General features: G+C 37.1%; 1 pseudogene; it reads right to left on the bottom strand.

The window, feature by feature from the left end:
* Positions 1-2387: 2387 nt before the first annotated feature.
* Positions 2388-12700, bottom strand: LOC104093346 (receptor protein-tyrosine kinase CEPR2-like; annotated as a pseudogene).
* Between the last annotated feature and the right edge of the window lie 7758 nt (positions 12701-20458).

The following is a 20458-nucleotide window of genomic DNA, read 5'->3' as shown; positions in this document are numbered from 1 at the left end:
CTTATGATGTATTCCACTTTCGCTCTCAATTAAACAACTTTATTTGCTCTTTTATACTGTTCTCATTTCTTTCGTCGGAGACGCTGCTCTCGGAGTCGGGCTTGACATCTTCTTCAATTTTAATCAATACGTCTTATTTTTAATCTTATTTATTTATCATTTTTGGGTCAAATCAATTCGCTTGTCTATAAACCACGTAACAAATTCAACTGTACCATTTTACGGGTAAACATTCTAATAATGGTTGTGGTTAAAAGTCTAAGTGGGAGATTGTTGGGATATATACTATTAACAATGAGTTTGGTTTGGATATAGTATTTATTATAGAATAATTATTTATTCAATTTTAATAAAGTTTTAAATAGATCATATATTCATTTGTGCCCTTTACTTATATAGTAGATGATTTAGTGTATAGAGTTCAACTTATACACGGAGGATTACATCATCGGTTCTTATAAGTATAAAAATTATGTTCACAATCTAAGATGAAATTGGACAAAACCATCGGATTGATTGTAGCACAAGACAAAATATAATTTATCTTGATTATGGGAATGGTTTAATTCCTTCTTGTGCTAGTACATTTTGTATATATTGAACGGACTAAGTAGAGACAAGTATTTTATACTGACTTAATAACATAGGTCTCTAGCCATTAAATGTACTTATACTTTTAATCTTGATATAATTATTATTAGCTATGTATATTATTTATTATTTTAATTTATTAAAAGGCGAGATTCTTTTGTGGGTCAATATGCCGGATAAATTGGACAATGATGATATACATTGGCGAAGTAATAGTTAGTTGATGGAATCCATGTCTCGATCTAGAGATTGATGGCACATCTTTATGAAAGATTATAAGTTTTTATGTGTAAACCCTGCAAGTGGATTTTGTATCTGTCACATAAAATTAGTTAAACGAAAGTCTAAAGGAAATAATCAATAAATTAAATCGTCAGTAATTTAATTTATTTGATTAGTATCTGAATCTTAACATGGGGAGTTAAATAAATTTTAATGGAAGAATTTCGAAATTGAACCGAGCAGCGCAATTACGAATTTTTAGTGGAATAATTCGTAATTTATTATGGTAGTATTAATTCGAATATTTCGAATTAAGTCCATAATAGGAAGCCTCATTAATTAAATTTTGCGGTCCCTGTTGTGCCTGAATAATTAGGAATTAAATGAAATCTTATTTCTTGGTGGAAAAGGAAGATTCAACGGGTTTAGGAAAAGGTTTTAAACCCTAAAACCTGTGGATATATAAAGGGGTCGTATTCCATAAGGATGCTATTATTTTTACTACACTATTTCCATGGAGAAATTCGCCCACACGAATTTCGTCAATTTCGATACTATTTGGGTCACACAGCATAAGACCGCGGAACTAGTGGTGATCGTAATTCAGTGGTGATTCTGCTAATACGCTATGGAACTGATGGTAATTTGCTGAACGGGAAGGCTAATCTCGTGGTAGCGGTCACGCTTCAAGAGATAAGTATTTATTTTGCGTTTGATCAAAATCTATGATTATGTGTTGTCTATATTACTTGCAAGTGATCTTGGCTATTTGCTTTCGCTGTTTAGACCTGTTTTTCATCAGAAACTAGGAGTCAACAAACATAGTAATGAAAGCATTGTGCTCCTAAAATGAAGTTATAGAACTGTCAAATGAAAATGGCATTAGGTACAGAAAAAACAAAGGTGATGCTAGACTCAATATGCTTATGTTTGTGAGCCTCACTCAATTTTGACTACCCAATTAAAAGTTATTCCCGGAACAAATTGCGAGTGCAGGATTGTCCTGCCACTAGTGAGGTGAGTAAACATTGTGATAACGTGAACATCTTGTCAAATAAAGAACAGGATGGAACTGAATTGTGAAATTCCAAGAAGTAAAATGTCAAGCCTTTAAAAGGGCCAAAGTGGATGAGTTAGAGATGGTACTACACAGAATTGAAAATGAACAAGAAAGTCCATCGGGTGGATGAGTTTCTGAAAAAAGCTTTTGGCTGTGCTATATGATGCAGAGTGATATTAGTGAGATAATAGTAGATGTGGATAAAGAAAAAGAAAAAAATGTAAAGATTCTAAGGTGCCCTTGAGAATGAACTAAGTTTTTCTGGTAAAAAAGGTGAGTCTGAGAGAATGGTATAAGAAGTTAGAGATGAAGAACCTGGTAGTCCAGCATTCTTACAAAGGAGAAGCATTATGTTGTTTGTCTTGATCATTTGAAAAGAAACCAAGGTTAGTGAATCCAATGAAACATTCATTCTTGGCACACAAACACTGGATAGAGTAATCATTTTAAAAAGAAGTTACATACAAAACACTTTCTAAAAGAGAAGGTTTAGACTGTCTAGATAGAGAAGAGAAGTCAGTAGAGATGGAAAGAAGAATACCGAATAGCAATCTATGTGGAAGATAGAGAGAATAAAGGGCTCATATATTCTTCATACAAGAAGGTGCTCCGGATCCAGAAACAAAATGGCTAGTTGAATCTCCCTTCATTCATTGTAGCAAAAGACATGGGGAAATTGTTGACTACAAATGAGTGATTGGACTTGTTCTAGCACTTGAACGCAATGTGGTCGTAGTGAAAATAAATTTGACACTATCAATCGCAGCATCAGTGGTCCTAATGGAAGGAAAGAAGTCATCCAATGACCACACACATAAATATGATATGAAGAGGAACACTCATTTGAGTGACAATCTTCTACACTTTGATCATGTCACCTTTTGATCAACAACACTTGCTTTGTCATTTAGATGAGTTGATGCCCAATAAACCAAGTCTTTTCCTTCTCCATAGGCTTCCTCTATTGGTTTTTTTCCGGTAACTAGTTCTAATAGCACAACTCCAAAGCTGTATACGTCGCTCTTTTCTGTTACTCTGAAAGTATATGCCATCTCTGTCAACAAAAACAAATACAAACACAATGTTAGAAAACTAGTACCTTTTTTTGTGTATGCAAAAAATAACAGTAATTAGTGATTGGTTGAAACATATACGAGGAGCTAAATAGCCGTGAGTGCCTGCAAAGTTGCTGAACTCAAGAGCCTCTAGAGGAAATTTCTGAAAATTTTGCAACCCCAAAATCAGAAACTCTTGCTTCGTACTCCTCATCAAGTAGAATGTTGGTTGACTTGATATCTCTATGAATAATAGGAGGGAAATAATCATGGTGCAAATAAGCAATTCCCTTTGCAGTTCCAACTGCTATTTTATACCTCTTGTACCAGTCTAATTCCGGCTTCCCACCCTTGATTTCTCGGTGTAGTGCCTCGAATAAATTACCATTTGGCAAGTACTCAAAGACCCATAAATTCGAACCTTCATTCATTAGACACGCGTATAGTTTAACTATATTTCTGTGCCTGATCTTTCCCAGAATGTCCATTTCCCTTGTCAAAACTTTCAATCCATTTCCTTTCCACGGCTGCTTTACAGCCACTGTGCCACAACCTTTCTTCAAATCTAACCAATAAACTTTTCCTGTACCTCCACTTCCGATCAATTTGTCCTCATCGACATCACAAATTTCTTCTGCATCAAGTTCCACATGTTGGAAACTTTCAAGCTTCCATTTTGGATCCTTTCCCCCGAATCGCTTTTCTGGTTCAGCTTCAGCATTGTGCTTATACTTGCAGGAACTCACAAGCATTATTAGAACAGCCAAGGGAAGTAAGACAATGCAAAACACGACTAGTTTGCTTTTCATGAACTTGTGCTGAGCAGTCTCTCCATCGCAAATGCCCAAGCACGAGTTCATTGACATCCTGATGCTTTGATCAACACAAAGCCCCTTGTTTCCTGCAAACTCTCTGTCTCCTCCCATTGTCAAAAGATCTGAAGAAACCCCTCATGTTAGCTGGTTGTTGGAGAGATCCAATGAAGACAGCTTCAGGTTATCCAAGTTTGTTGGAATTTAACCGGTGAGATTGTTACTTGAAAGATTCAGAGAGTTCAACGGGGCCATTGTTGTTGATAATGAAACGTGAATGTTGCCTGTGAGATGATTTGAAGCAAGATTCAAGTCTGCCAACCTGAGAAATTCCCCCAACTCTGATAATGGTATTGATCGAGACATTAAGTTTTTCTCCAAATGCAAAGATGAAATTTGTTTCAATGTGTCAAGTTCAGATGGTATTGTGCCAAAGAATTCATTGTTATCCAAATACAGCCTTTCCAACAATGTGAGCTTTCCAACTTTTGGAAACTCACCTGAAAATTTGTTGTTTGGTAAAACCAACTGATTCAAGTTAGTAGCGGCGCCAATTCCAGGAGATATAGTTCCAGTGAAGTTGTTATCACTGAAATCTAACATCATGACATTTGGAAGTCCCCATATACCATCAGCAACCTTTCCAGAAAGTTTATTCTGACTCACCCTCAATCTTCGTAAAGTCTTACAAGAAGCATAATTATCCGGAAACTCCCCCGTGAAGCTGTTTTCAATAGCTAGCAAATTTTGCAACTTTTCATTTTGGCACAAGTATTTTGGAAATGCACCACTAAACTTGTTCTCGGATATGTATATACTATTCAGGGGCGAAAACCGGCCAAGATTTCCTGGAATTTCTCCAGAAAAACTGTTTCTGTACACAGAAAAGGCATTAAGATGTTGCAAATCTCCAATGCCTGAAAAGAATTTCACCAGAGAAATTGTTCATGAATATTTGAAGAACTGTTAAATTTTTCAAGTTTCCAATCCCATTAGGCAAAGTCCCATGTAGCTGGTTTCCAGAGATATCAATTTCCTGCAAAAGGGAGAGGCCTGCAATTTCCACTGGCAATTCACCAGTCAAATTGTTTTGAAAAAACTCAATCTTGAAGAGATTTTTCAGCTTGTTTATAGACTTCGGAAAATTCCCAGATATCTGGTTTCTTGATATATCTAAAGTTCCTAATACCTCCATTTCAAAAACAGATTCTGGAATTTCTCCAATCAAATTTGACCCTGCCAAATAAAGCCAATAAACTTTCTTTAACTTCTCAAATGCATCAGGAAGTTTACTTACAACATAGTCATTGTCCTCTAGGCCTAGTGCAACTAAATTGGTCAACTTTCCAAACCAAGCTGGAAATTGTCCAGAAAAATAGTTTATAGACAAGTCTAGTACCTCCAACTTAGTCAAGTTGGATAAATCAGGTATAGTACCATTCATGTTATTTCCAGTGACATTCAAAATTTTGAGATTGGAACATTTGGCCAATTCACTTGGAAGATTCCCATATAGTGAATTTGAAAGAAGCACTAGAGAAGTAAGGCTTTTGAGAAGAGAAATTGAAGGGGAAATGACCCCTGATATGGACTTGTTGTCAAGTGAAATTGCAGTGACTAGGCCAGTGTTATGATAACGGAAAACATTTCCCAGAAAATGTTTTTTCCATTTTTCGCTATTTGGTTTCACAAAATAGTTTGGAAAATATTTTCTTAGATATCACATTTTCCTGAAATCGGAGGAAAATGACTTCCCTAGAAAAAGTTAGGAAAACATTTTTCAAAAACTTCACCTACCCTCACATCTAACCCCAACCCCCTCTAACTTCAATTTTCTGTTTTTTTTCATTTTTATGCGCCACCCACTCACCCCAACCCCGTGACACCCCCCGCCCCCTTGTATTTTCAATTTTCTGTTTTTTCGTTTTTCTGAACCACCCACCCCTCACCCCCCAACCCCCGCAAAATTCTTTTTTTGTATTTTTAATTTTCTGTTTTCTGTTTTTTCGTTTTTCTGCATCACCCATCCCAACCCCCGCTATACATGAGATTAATCAAGAAAATGAACACATGTAAATCCATGGGTTAGATGTTTTAATTTCGACCAATAAGAAGTTGTCACATGAAATTTAAATAATTATTTTTTAAATTCAGCATTGACCTAACGGTCAAAGGGCATAAGTGAACCAAAAAGGTGGATGGGATATTTTTAGCCCAATAGATGGATGGAGGGTATTTTTAGACCTTTTTTAATAGTTTAGGGGCATTTTTGACCATGTTCGGTACAAACAACTACAATTGGCTGATGTTAAGATGTCAAGTTGTACTTAGTTGTGGATTATATTTTAAAAGAATTTTTATGTCCCTTTAATTAAGGTGACTCAAATATGTACTTTCACTTGATATAACAGACTGTTGGTTATAAGAGAAGATACTGAATTCCCTAAGGTTGGAAATAAAAACCAGAAATTATGAAAATCTTGAATTCTATAACATGTTGGAAACTTATTGTTGAATGTACAATTGGACTTTCCAGCGTGAATCCAGATTTAGTCGGTTCCAGTACGGGTACCAAATACCGGGTCGGAAATAAAAAAAAATGAATGTACAATTGAAGACTATAATATGATTGATCATTAAAAAGAAGAGAGAAAACTAATTACTCCCTCGTTTATTTTTAGTTGTCCGTTTTTTTAATTTGAACTTCCTTTAAAAAAAAAATAATAAAGTACGTATTTTACAATTTTACCCATAATAATGATAGTATTTCAAAAAGTCTTGAGAAATAATTAGTTAATGATAAATATAAAATTCAAAAAAAAAAAGATTGTCTATCTCTTGAGTTGTTAAAATGGATAAATAAAAGTAAAAATATATTTTTAGTATAATAGACAAGTAAAAGTGAACCGAAAGAATAATATGAAAAAGAAAATGGATGAAAGGAGAATGGGATGACAGACAAAAAGCAAATTTCCATAATTGAATCCTAAGTATCAAAATCATTTATTTTTGTGCCTATTAATTGAATTTAACAGAAACAGAGACACTAGTAAACTGAAGAAGTAAACTATAACAAAAGATAACATATACACTGTAATAACAAAAGTAGAATGCATCTTTGTTGTTAGAGGGCATGCATCTTATATTACACAAAAGTATGTTATATACATAATATTACAATGACAAAATTAAAAAAAAAAAAAAAAAAGAATAATGAAGAAGAGTTTTAGAGGAAAACAAAGTACCTACCTAAAATAGTAACAATGGCTGCTTAAATCTCTAGTTTCAGCAGCAGAAGTCAAGAAAGCTTTCTTTTATTAGAAGAGTTATCCTACCTTTGCTTTGTTCGGCTTTTCTCTCAGAACCCAAAGGAATTCAAAAGTTCAATGAGACCCCAAAGTTTGTCAAGGAATTTGCACAGTTCCAAAGAATTATATGGGGATATATATGAAAAAAGAAAACATAACTTTCAGAAGGTAAGAGTATATATGTAGTCTGAAGTTTGTTGTTTATTTAGTTAACGGGAGCTTCTGAGGAGGGAAATTAAAGGAAAAGGCTAATAGTAAAAAAGAAAGGAAAATCAAGAAAAGAAGAGAGAGGATGTTAGGAAGTGGATGCTAGAAACTGTATTTGTGTTATATGCAAGAAGAAGGTGACAAATTTTGGATAAAGATGCTTTTAAGAAGAGTTGTAAGAGCCTAACGAACGGCCAAAAAGCATACCCTTCGATCTGAGATCCATATTTTCTAGTAATTCTAGTGTATACTTTATGGGCACAACACTAGTATTAATATGATAATTCATAAAGCTTAAAGCATGTTTGCCTATAAAATTTATTTTTATACTATTTAAGGTAGAGGTGGACCTATCCGTGTAGAAGAGGGATCACCGGACTCCGTTAACTTTGGCAAAGTTTCTGAATGTATAAGCATATATATGTCGAAAAACGGTCATATATTTTGCTTAAAACCCTTACGATCAAAAGATAAGGGTATTGGTTAACTTGTTCGCCCATGTGCCCCGCCACCTTCACAGTCTCTGACATAACGATTATTTGCTTGTGTATAAGTTATACTGAGATTATGATGTGTGAATTACAACCTTGACTTTCTCAACAAAAAAAAGGAGAAAGGTATTTTGGTCATTTGATTACTTCGTCCTACGAATTGTTTTCCAACATTGAATATGATATAAGAATAATATTATAATTATGATACTTTTAATCTCGATATTACTTATGTCGGAATAAAAAAAATTAACTAAACATAAAATAATATAATCACACATATTTTTTTTATGCCGGAATTATTATTCTTATCCCTTTAACCAAAAACTTGTTAATGTGATTTAATCACTATAGAAGGTTAGTGGTACTCTTATTGATCTACACTTATTATAGAGCAATTATTTGTAGTGATCTTTCAAATAACTCAGATAGTATAAGAGTTCGTTGTATTAATGGTGTGTAAAATATAAACCAAAAAAATAAATTAGAAGTTAGGTTTATTCTAATGGAAATGCAAATCATTACTTTGTAGTTTACATTAAAACTGCATCGCGTGCGTAAAGGTCCCTACTGTAAAAAATTTACCCTCACCGGGTGTTTACATCATGTTAAGTTAAGTTAACCATAAAAAGAAATTAATTAAGGCCTATTAGGAGTCTTATTTTAATAAATAAATAAATGAAAAAAGAAGAAATCAATGGCCGTGCGACTATGGAAAAAACTTACCCGCATTCGTCTTTCTTCTCCTTCTGCACGATATTCAACGAAAAAACTCAACTGAGAGTGTAATGGGGAAACAATTTCTTAGGTATATTATTCAGTTTGTTATTTGTTAATGTGTGCTGAAAAGATTCTCCTAAACTTTAGTTCAGTTAGTAACCCCACTTAAGCTATTATTGTCTTCACAAAAAAATTCGATAAAACCTAAATTGAATTTTTTTTTCAAGATTAAGTTTGATAAACTTTTCATGATCAGTAATAGTGTAATTATGCAAAGTCAAGTGTAATTGGTGAAGTTCTTTCGTATAAGTTTATTCTTTTTGAATATACATGTTTGTTGTTTCACAAACTAAGCCATTTACCTTTTGTGTGGTAGCATATCGAAATAAAAGGCCACACATATTCACCATTAGTAGACAACATTAGTATGGAATTTCAAGATGTTGAGTATTTTTATATTAATATTTAATCAAAGTTATGTGCAAAATATATGGTACTTAACTACAATTAAGTATTAATAATTATAGTTAAATAAGTGACAAGTGTTATTTGTTTATTGGTCGGATGTAAATACCCGGTGCGGGTAAGTTTTTTCCGTCCCTACAACAGTTTATTCGAATGGTATAACTTAACTCGGGCATATTTAAAATTGTCTCCAATCCGTAATCATGGGAAATATGTGAAAAAAGAAAACATAATTGAAAATTTAATTATGGTAGTTCTCGGGCAAAAACACAGGGATAACATTTTTAAACAATAAAAGAGAAAAAGAAAATGTGCCATGTAAGATACTTTTTAAGTAAAAAAACATCCAAGAGTGTGACTTTAATTAGACATCCCTTTTTGGAGTAACAAATAAAAAGTATTGTAAAGTAATAAATATCTTATTAATTTGAGAGTGTAATTTTTTTTTTTATAGAAAAGATAGGAACACAAAGAATAAGATGTAAAAATGATAGAAACGGAAATTTTAAAAACCAAAATTTGAATTGAAATTCGACAAAGTTAGAGAATTTTGACTGAAAAGATAAAAGAGAAAACGAATCCTTCTGATCAAGTAAAAAACGTGTACTCTATGTTAAATTTTCAATTCAAAATTTAACCCAAATTTCCCTTTCTATTCCTATTAAAATACTACATTTTCCTTTTTCACACACAAAAAAAAAGTCCATTACAATCTTATTAGTTCAATTATACGTTAATGATTCCAGTAGTGATACATTTTGGAGGGTAACCTGACATATGACATATAGCCTGTTTGGCCGAGCTGGAAAAATCAGCTAATATTTTGGATGGGAACATGATAAAAATGCTTTTCAAAAAAGTACTTTTGGAGAAAAGTAATTTGTGTTTGGATAATCAATTTGAAAAACACTTTTGAACAATAATTTGTGTTTGGCCAAACTTTTCAAAAAGTGCTTTTAAGTGTCAAATTACAAATAAAGACATGAAGAGATTTGCTTAATAGTTAATATTATATAAGTAGATAAATAATTATAAATATTTATTATTAAAGATAACAATTAAGTTTTTTATTTTATTTAAGTAAAATATAAAATTAAAATTAAAAAGTACTTTATTCTTTCAAGATAATTTAAATATATCAAAAAATCATTCAATAAATATGAAATTTCATCCCAAAAGTCATTTTATATTATTTATTAGTTTAAACTAAGTAAGATTATTTTGGTATATATAATATTTTGCAAGGGGTATTTTTGGTAGGAAGAAAAGTCAAAATTGCTTCTACTTCTGCTTCTAGGAAGAAACTATTTTTTTCTACTTCTTCAAAACTGCTTCTGCTTCTAGCCAAAAGCATTTTTTTCCAAAAAAAAAAAAAATTGGCCAAACGCCTCAAATTGCAGTAAAAAGTACTTTTTTGAAAAAAAAAAAAAAATATTTTTGACTTGGGAAGAAGCTTTGTCAGGCTAATAGTGTGCTATGGGGACCAAACATACAAGACAAGGCTATGGAGGGTTAGTGACACGTTTCTGAATTAAATATTTATATATTTAATAATTTTTTTAACATAAATACATGATTTGAATAAAAGTTTGGTAGAATAAACTTACCTCACATTTCATCTACTCAATTATTTTCTCGAAGACTTTCTTGTCATATCTTATTATTAAATTTTAAAAGTGGAGGGTCCATGAATGGGGGAGTAGTGAAAGGAAAATTGTGAACATTCAGATACTTTACGCTAAAGAATAGTAAATAGTTGGGTTTTTACAATATAAGTTCAAATTTACTAATATTGTAAAACAACTTTTACAATATTCTTCAAGAGTGTTACGGATACAACCAAAGTATGAAGTCAAATTGCAAATTTTGGTTATTATCTTATTTTTTATCCAAAAGGTAAATGTCGATTTCATTTTCACTTCTTTAAAAATTTGACAAGTTAATAACCTCCAATTTTATAGAAACTCTGTTGCTTCTTTTTAGCTTCTAAACGTCTTCTCTGTCCTATTCATAGCTTATTCTTTTTTGCCATATGCTTTGGCTTAAACGGATTTAATGCTTATCTTCATAAATAGTAAAATGGGGGCTCTTCTAATCTTGTAATGTTATCTATATATATAGATTATAAAACACTAGCTTTTCTCCTTTCTTTTTTTTAAAATTAATTTCATTTCGAATAATAGATAAAATACTACTCTAATCAAGAAGATGAAACAGATCAAAGCTGTTTGACGTTTCATTTGAAAAGTTGAAGAGGAGGTTTTGCAACAACAAAAAAGCAAAAAATCCGTCTATTTGGAAATACTGTTTTTCAGCCAAACACCAAGAATTGAAGGAAAAAAATCATTTTTTGCAAAAGCTGGAATATTTCTTTCTTGATATTTGGTAGAAAAAAAAGTTTTTTTATTTTGGAGTAAAAACTCTTCTTCAACTTTTTGAACAAAACGCCAATTTAACTCGGGACCGTTTACTCTTTTATAACTAGTGATTGTTCAAACAAAACTTTAGTAATACTGACGACATTGAGAATATCTCTTCGGCTTCTAAACATGGATATGTAATGTACCGTGGCGTCAATTCTCACTATATAAAAGAGAGGAAGTTTCTCCGTGAAAAGCTAGGAATTAAAAGTAAGCTACATATAACATGAGGTTTTAAGTTCAAATTCTGAGGATGGAGCCGTTTTGATAATAGCATTTTATTCTTCAAAGTAAAATTTTCGGGCGCGAATCTGAATAAATGACGGTCAAAACGAGTACCAAATACCAAATGGAAAACCAGAAAAATTAAACTAATTAAGCTATTGTTTACCCGAAAAACGGATAGAGTTGAATTTATACGTAGTTCTAAGGATACGTGGTATAACTTGGCACAAATTGGAAAAGTAAGTAGAAAAATATCGAATATTGACAGTTAAAAAGGAATGAAATACAAACCAAACTGAGTAGAAAACGATTTATGAACAGGCAAGATGAATCAATGTACAAGGCTCAAAAAAGGATATTTTTTTCTATATATATATATGTAGATCTCAATAATATCTTAATATGAGAGTGTATAGATACCTCAATGTCCCATCTCTTTACAGAAATGATAGACACTCTTCTTATAGTGGAGGGATCCTACTTTGGATATAATTAAAAATACATAGTGGGGATCCCATGATAGATTAGTTAACTAGTTTTTCCTTAATTCCCGCCGAAATTCTCTCCCTTAATGCGACTATAACGGCTCTTGTCTCTTAGCTCGATCTTGGTCGGACTTGGTATTGGTCGATCTCCAGATTTCGAGCTCGATATTGACTCGAGCTCGATATTGATTCGGGCTCGGTATTGGTCGGTCTCTGGCTCTTGAACTCGATAACACTACTTCATATCATAGCTCGATATTGACTATGAGCTCAGTATTGATCGGTCCCTGAATCTTGAGCTCGATAACCTAGCTTCGGATCTCATCTCGATATTATGAAGACGACCTTCGGTCCATTATGTTCCAATCTTGACTAATTATACGAAGGTCAAAAATCGGTTTTGACCGTATACAGATAGTCCTCTCGTTTCTCGGGAAGAATGTGACGAAAAATGATATGATTTTCCAACGATATGACTAGATATACACTGACGTTTGCATCGAGCCAGACCATGACGTACGTGATAAATGTCCCGTCGGTTCAGTTACCAAGGCATTAAATGTACGCCAGACGATGGTCGGCCACTGCTGATTTTGAATCGTCATCGCCAAATCTATAAATAGTTCCTCTCTTCACCATTTTTTACTTTCAGATCTCCGGTCTCCAAATCTTCTAAGTTCTTTTTCTGCAAATCTGTGATTTTCACTACAAATCTCTTCTTAGAACACAAAATCTTATCATCTCCCTCTATTTTCAACTTCAAATCCAAATGGCGAAAACGTCAAAATGGTTCCTCAAAAAGAAAACGCTTCTTCATCACGGCTTGTCGGCGACAAAACACTGGTGGAGCCACGACCTGAGGAGTGTGTTCCCCGGGGATGTGTTCTCACTTCTGATTTTAAGACCGATAAAGACTCGTCAGTTCCTGGTCGATGTGAGTCAGTATCGAGGTATATTTGTTCGATAACTGAGGGATTCCTTAAGCACGTAAGGAAAGATTGCAACTGAGAGAACAAAGAAGTGGTGATCCCGGCTCCCGAAGAAGATATCACCACCTATGTGGAAGGGTTTTTAAGTGTTTACACTTACCCTTTCACGTTGGGCCCCCTCGACCCCGTTGTCATTGACTTTTGCCGCCAGTATCAAATAACCCTAGGCCAAATCCACCCTTCCCTTTGGCGAATCGTTATTCTGCTTCGATTTTTCGTGAGCAAAGTCGAGGGGATGCCTTTTAACCTCGACCACCTCATCAGGTTATACAGCCCCCCTCCTCTATCGAGGTGGGTTAATAAAACTCCAACGCCGAGCTACCAAAGTACTGTTCTCGAGCATAGACGAGGATAAGGACCGAGGTTGGATGAGCCAGTTCGTTCGAGTGAGGACTTCCGACCTAATCCCGGCCGAGAAGATGCCATTTTCCGAGAAATGGAATATGAAGCATAAGTACAATCCCATTGTTAGCTCTTATTTATTGTTTTGTTCCTTTGTTTCTTTCTCATCGATATCCTTTTCCGTGATGTAGCGGTTGCTTGGATGCTCAGTGCAATCCCTAACCTTAAGGGATGGGTTCGGGACCTGGCCTCGACTTCTACGTATGCCGAGCGCTCGTGGCGCCACTTATCAAAGGGCCGATGGGAGGCTAAATACATGGTAAGCCTCTTTCCCACGTCTTTGTTGATTTTGTTAAAGCGTCTCTTACTTATTTTATTTTCATACGGGCCTTGGCAAAGACGTTATTGTGAGGCCCCTATCTTGCAAGGAGGAGACTTCGATCCCAGCACCAAAACCGGTGAAGGACAAAAAGAGGAAAAAGATCACGACCTCCGAGGATCCAGAACCTAAGAAGAAGGTGGCTCGTAAGATGAGGAAGAACATCATCCTCCTGACCGAAGATTTTGTTCGGCGTCTATGGGATGAAGATGAAGAAGATGAAAAAGATGACTCTGGGCTGGTGGCCCGAGTGAAAATAAGCACCTAGGCCCCAAAGGCTACTGAATTGGTGAAGGCTGCAGAGATTCCATCTCGAGATGAGGGAGTCTCGGAAAGAGAATTGGGCGAAGTCTCCGAGTCGTCGAGGATCGAGGCTACCTTCCACCATAATGAGCCAATGGTGGGTACGACTACAAGGGTTGATCTCGAGCCCCCCCTCCCCCCTCCCCCGAGATGGAGAGAACTCCCCAAGTGATTCACTTGGGGCAATAGAAATTGGAGTCTCCCTGCTTCTCCCCTCGTTTTCCGAGGAGATGATTCAAGAGGCTCGGGCCTTGAAGACCCTTTCCATTGAAGGAGGCCACGAAAGGTAAGATTCCTTCCATGATTATTTTATTAGGGTAGAAGATTCTACCGGCCTGAGCGACGTGGAGGTCTCGAGGAAGGACTCGAGCGAGGCATCGAGTCTTTTCAATGAAGTGCAGCAAGCTCTGAATCGGGTAAGCCTTAACTCCCCTTGTTGGTATTACCCTTGTGTTTGTTTTTCTTTTCCTGTCTAACTTCTTTTCTTCTTTCTGCGTAGGCCTCAGCGCTTCATCGGGAAGTATTTTCTCGGTCTCGACCTGAGCTGAGTTGGTATGAGGACGACCTCCGAAGGCTCACGGAGGAGAAAAATGCCCTCAAACTTCTCTGTGGGCAAAGAGAAGAGGAAACCAAGGACCTCCAAGCTGAGTTGGCCAAGGCTCACTAAGATCAGACCGACCTGACCGAGCAGGTAATGAAAATCTAAAAAACGCATGGGCTCAATTCGGAAACGGTGGCTAACATTTCGATTTCACAGCTGCAGCAGAAGATCGAGATGATCGGGCAACTCCGTGAGAAGGTCGACATGATAAAGGCGGAGACCTTGGGGTGGAAAGAGGGTATGGACCGCTTTGCTACAGAAAAAAAGACTGTTTTATCCCAATTGTCATCGGTCGAAAGTTGGCTTCGAGGCATGAAGGAAAAAAACTCGATTCAGGTGAAGAAAATAGAGGAACTCGAGGGCCGGTTGGCTTCCGAACTTGCAAAGGCCAAGTTTGAAGCCGAAAAGGCAACGGGCGAGGCAGAGGCGATGGTGGCTGTCTACCGAGATGATGCTGAAGCCGCTCAAGTCCAAGCAAGAGAGGCAGCCTAGACCGCTCTAACTCGAGCATATTGGATTGTTGAACTCGCCAAATGCCAATCTCGGAGAGAAACCCTTGAGGAGATCCACGCTCGAGGTTTCGATCTTTCTGATAAAATAACAAAGGCTAGAGAGCAAGAAGTCGATGCTGGAGCGTTGGCCTCCGATGATGATGATGATGATGCCGAGAGTAAGAGCAGGTCCGAGAGAGGGGAGGACCTCGATGGAGAAGAATCTTCCCCCGGAGAAAATCAGGAACCCTAGGGTTTTTCATTTTTGAAACTTTTTGATCTTTTTGTGTAGGGTCCTGATCGGACCTTGTAAATGTTTTCATATATATATATAAAGATCTCTTTCTTTTTTGACTTGTCTTTATTTCATTTTCTACCTTGTGAAACTTTTGTTTCATTCATGCCTTATGAATGTTTTGTTCATAAGTTCGAGGCTTTAGGCAATCTGATAGAATGTCAGACTAGTGTAGTCTTTATAATCGAGTGAGCATTTGCCCAAACTCGCATTAAGAGTAGCCCTTGGGCTTAATAGTCGAGTGAGCATTTGCCCAAACTCGAAATAAAAAATAACTTGTAGGCTTTATGGTCGAGTGAGTGTTTGCTCGAACGCGAAATGAAAACAGCCCTTAAGCTTTATAGTCGAGTGAGTGTTTGCTCGAACTCGAATTAAGAGTAGCCCTTAGGCTTAATAATCGAGTGAGCGTCTGCTCGAACTCGAAATAAAGTAGCCCTTAGACTTTATGATCGAGTGAGTGTTTGCTCAAACTCAAAATAAAAACAACCCTTAGGCTTTATGGTCGAGTGAGTGTTTGCTCGAACTCGAAATGAAAATAGCTCTTAGGCTTTATGGTCGAGTGAGTGTTTGTTCGAACTCGAATTAAGAGTAGCCCTTAGGCTTAACAGTCGAGTGAGTGTCTGCTCGAACTCTAAATAATGTAGCCCTTAAGCTTTATGATCGAGTGAGTGTTTGCTCGAACTCAAAATAAAAATAACCCTTAGGCTTTATGGTCGAGTGAGTGTTTGCTCGAACTCGAAATGAAAACATCCCTTAGGCTTTATGGTCGAGTGAGTGTTTGCTCGAACTCAAATTAAAGTAGCCCTTGGGCTTAATAATCGAGTGACCGTCTGCTCGAACTCGAAATGAAAACATCCCTTAGGCTTTATGGTCGAGTGAGTGTTGGCTTGAACTCGAATTAAGATTAGCCCTTAGGCTTAATAGTTGAGTGAGTGTTTGCTCGAACTCGAAGAAATGAGTAGCCCTTAGGCTTAATAGTCGAGTGAGTGTTTGCTTGAACTCTAAATAAAAATAGCCCTTAGGTTTTATGGTCGAGTGAATGTTTGCTCGAACTCGAAATAATGAGTAGCCCTTAGGCTTAATAGTCAAGTGAGTGTTTGCTCGAACTCGAAGTAATGTAGCCCTTTGGCTTTATGATCGAGTGAGCATTTGCTCGAACTCGAATTAAGAGTAGCCCTTAGGCTTAATAGTCGAGTGAGTGTTTGCTCGAACTAGAAGTAATGTAGCCCTTAGGCTTCATGATCGAGTGAGCGTTTGCTCGAACTCGAATTAAGAGTAGCCCTTAGGCTTTATGGTCGAGTGAGTATTTGCTCGAACTCAAAATAATGAGTAGCCCTTGGGCTTAATATTCAAGTGAGTGTTTGCTCGAACTCGAAGTAATATAGCCCTTAGGCATTATGGAGCTTGATCTCGTTGATTTTTCGGTTGGCAGTCCCCGGTTTATGGGGTAATGTTTAAAACTTCGGTCATGGTCGGCCCGTAAGCCTGTTTGAACATGATGTAGAAAGATCTTTCTGGGATATGAGATATCGGTAAAGAAGAAATTTCTCTTTATAAGTCATTATACATGTGTTCGTGTTTTGTGCCAGGGCTCGAGCAAACTACGCGGGCATGGTTCGTTTGACCATTTGGCCCTTACACTTTTTCCTATCGAGACCCTGTTTGACATGAAGTAACTTTCTTGCATCGAACTTGATTTATTCGATGGCAATGGCCCCCAGTATTCGAGGTTGATTGTAAAGACGCCTCGGATACTGTTGAATTGTTCTAAGTTAGCACGATCAATGGTTGCCTCATTAAAAACCTTGCCGAAAAACCCATTTGGGACAAAACTGGTCTAAGAGAAAAAGAGTGCAACGTGTGCTTTCAGGCCTGAAACTGATCGAACACCTGTAAGGGTTAGTTTTAAAATATAAATGAACATGGGAAGGTCGTACCTTAGCAGTAGTATCATTTTAGGTGTGACACGTTCCAATTGCTTGGTAGTTGTTTGCCATTTATCACACCGAGCTTGTAGGATCCTTTTCCGATAATTTTGAGAACCTGATACGGTCCTTCCCAATTTGGACTCAGTTTCCCTTCATTAGGATTTCGGGTGTTGAGGATGACTTTCCTTAGCACCAAGTCCCCGATTTTAAAATTTCGAAGGTTGGTTCTTCAATTATAGTACCTTTTGATCCGCTGCTTTTGGGCGGCCAATCGGACGAGAGCGGCTTCTGGTTTTTCATCCAATAATTCTAGGCTCGTGTTCATGGTTTCATTATTCGACTCATTTGTCGCATATCGAAACCTGATGCTAGGTTCTCCGACCTCAACCAGGATAAGAGCTTCGGCGCCATAAACCAACGAGAATGGTGTTGCTCCGGTACTGGATTTCGATATTGTGCGGTATGCCCATAGGACCTCGGGTAGTATTTCTCTCAATTTTCCTTTAGCGTCGGTTAATATTTTCTTAAGATTTTGGATGATGGTTTTGTTGGTCGATTCGGCCTGTCCGTTCCCGCTGGGATGATAAGGCGTTGATAGGATCCTTTTGATTTTGTGATCCTCGAAAAATTTAGTTACTTTGCTGCCGATGAATTGCTTTCCATTATCACATACAATCTCGGATGGCATCCCGAATTGGCATATGATGTGGTCCCAAATGAAGTCTATCACTTCCTTTTCTCTGACTTTCTCGAAAGCTTGTGCTTCAATCCATTTAGAGAAATAATCAGTCATAAACAAAATAAACTGAGCTTTACCTGGGGCCAACGATGTCCATCCCCCATTTCATGAAAGGCCATAGAGATAGGACCGAGTGGAGAAGTTCTCCGGGTTGATAAATCATGGGCACATGCCTTTGGCACTTGTCACATTTTCGAATGAACTCCCTCGATTCTTTGTCCATATCGATCCAATAATATCATGCTCTGATTATTTTGTGGACCAACGAATCGGCACCGGAATGATTTCCACAAGTGCCTTCGTAAATCTCACGTAGGATATAGTCGGTATCTCTCGGTCCCAAGCATATTGCCAGTGGTCCATCGAACGTTCTCCTAAATAACGTTCCGTCTTTGGACAAGGTGAATCATGCTGCTTTTGTGTGCAGAGCCCTCGATTCTTTTGGATCTGATGGAAGCTTTTCGTTCTTGAAGTACTCTATGTATTTATTTCTCCAATCTCGGGTTAAACTCGTAGAGTTTATCTCGGCGTGACCTTCTTTGATTATCGATCTCATGAGTTGTACGACAGTCTCCGAGTTGAGTTCGTCACCTTCGACCGATGAACCTAAGTTTGCAAGAGTGTCGGCCACGTTGTTCTGCTCTCGAGGTACATGTTGCAAAGTCCATTCCTTAAATCGATGTAGAGTCACTTGTAATTTATCCAAGTTTCTCTGCATTCGATCTTCTCGAACTTCAAAAGTCCCGTTGACTTGATTTACCACGAGGATGGAATCACATTTAGCCTCTACGACCTTGGCTCCCAAGCTTCTAACTAGTTCGAAACCTGCAATTACGGCCTCATACTCGGCCTCATTGTTAGTCAATTTTGTAGTTATGATAGATTGCCTAACTATATTACTTGTGGGTGATTTTAGTACGATGCCCAATCCGGACCCCTTCGCGTTCGAGGCACCGTCCGTAAAGAAGGTCCAGACTCCCGAAGAGGTACCCGATTTTATTAGTAATTCCTTTTCAATCTCGGGTACGAAGGCCGGCGTAAAGTCAGCCACAAAGTCCGCTAAGATTTGAGATTTGATAGCAGTTCGAGGTCGATACTCGATGTTGTACCCGCAGATCTCTATGGCCCATTTGGCCAATCGACCTGAAAGCTCAAGTTTGTGCAAAATATTCTGAAGAGGATAAGTTGTTACAACATGTATCGGATGTCACTGGAAATATGGTTTTAGTTTCCTAGAGGTACTTATTAAAGCAAGCTCTAATTTTTCTAAGTGTGGATATCTAGTTTTGGCCTCGCCTAAAGTCTGACTGATATAATAAATAGGGAATTGCGTACCTCGTTCTTCTCGAATCAGGACTTCACTTACCGCTATCTTCGAGACAGCTAAATATAGATAAAGCCGTTTGTCTGCCTTCGGGGTATGAAGCAACTGCGGGATCGATAAATACCGTTTTAGCTCTTCCAAAGCCTAATGACATTCCGGAGTCCATGCAAAATTGCTTTTCTTCTTAAGCAGAGAGAAAGAATTGTGGCTCCTATCTAAGGATCTCGAAATGAATCGTCCTAGGGCGGCTATCCATCTCATGAGCCTCTGTACGTCCTTTACATTATCTACCACTGTGATATCCTCGATAGCTTTGATTTTATCGGGGTTAATCATGATTCCTCGATTGGACACCATGAAATCGAGAAACTTTCCCGAGCCAACCCTGAATGCATATTTTTCGGGGCTGAGCTTCATATTGTACTCCCTCAGTATGTCGAAAGTTTCCTGGAAATGCTTTAAATGGTCCTCTACTCGCAAGGATTCAACTAACATGTCATCAATATAAACTTCCATGGATTTTCCTATTTGCTTTTCGAATATTCGGTTTACTAGGCGTTGATAAGTTGCACCAGCATTTTTTAGACCGAATGGCATCACATTATAATAGAAGGTACCGTACTTAGTGATAATCGAGGACTTTTCCTGATCCTCCAGGTTCATCTGTATTTGGTTGTACCCGGAATAGGCATCGAGAAAGCTGAGAGTCTCGTGGCCGGCCGTGGTATCGATCATACGATCGATATTAGGCAAAGGAAAAGATTCCTTAGGGTATGCTTTATTCAAGTCTTTATAATCTATGCACATTCTAAGTTTGTTCCCCTTTTTAGGGACTACCACCACATTTGTTAGCCATTCGGGGTATTTTACTTTCCGAATGGATCCTATTTTAAGAAGTTTGATTACCTCGTATTTGATGAAGGCATGTTTGAACTCGGACTGGGGCCTTTTTTTTTGTTTTACCGGATGGAATTTTGGGTCCAAGCTTAGCTTATGAGTGGTGATT

Source organism: Nicotiana tomentosiformis, chromosome 3 (genome assembly GCF_000390325.3).
Source record: "Nicotiana tomentosiformis chromosome 3, ASM39032v3, whole genome shotgun sequence".
Taxonomy (NCBI): domain Eukaryota; kingdom Viridiplantae; phylum Streptophyta; class Magnoliopsida; order Solanales; family Solanaceae; genus Nicotiana; species Nicotiana tomentosiformis.
The sequence above is the reverse complement of the archived record's forward strand: the minus strand, read 5'-3'. Positions and strand labels throughout refer to the sequence as shown.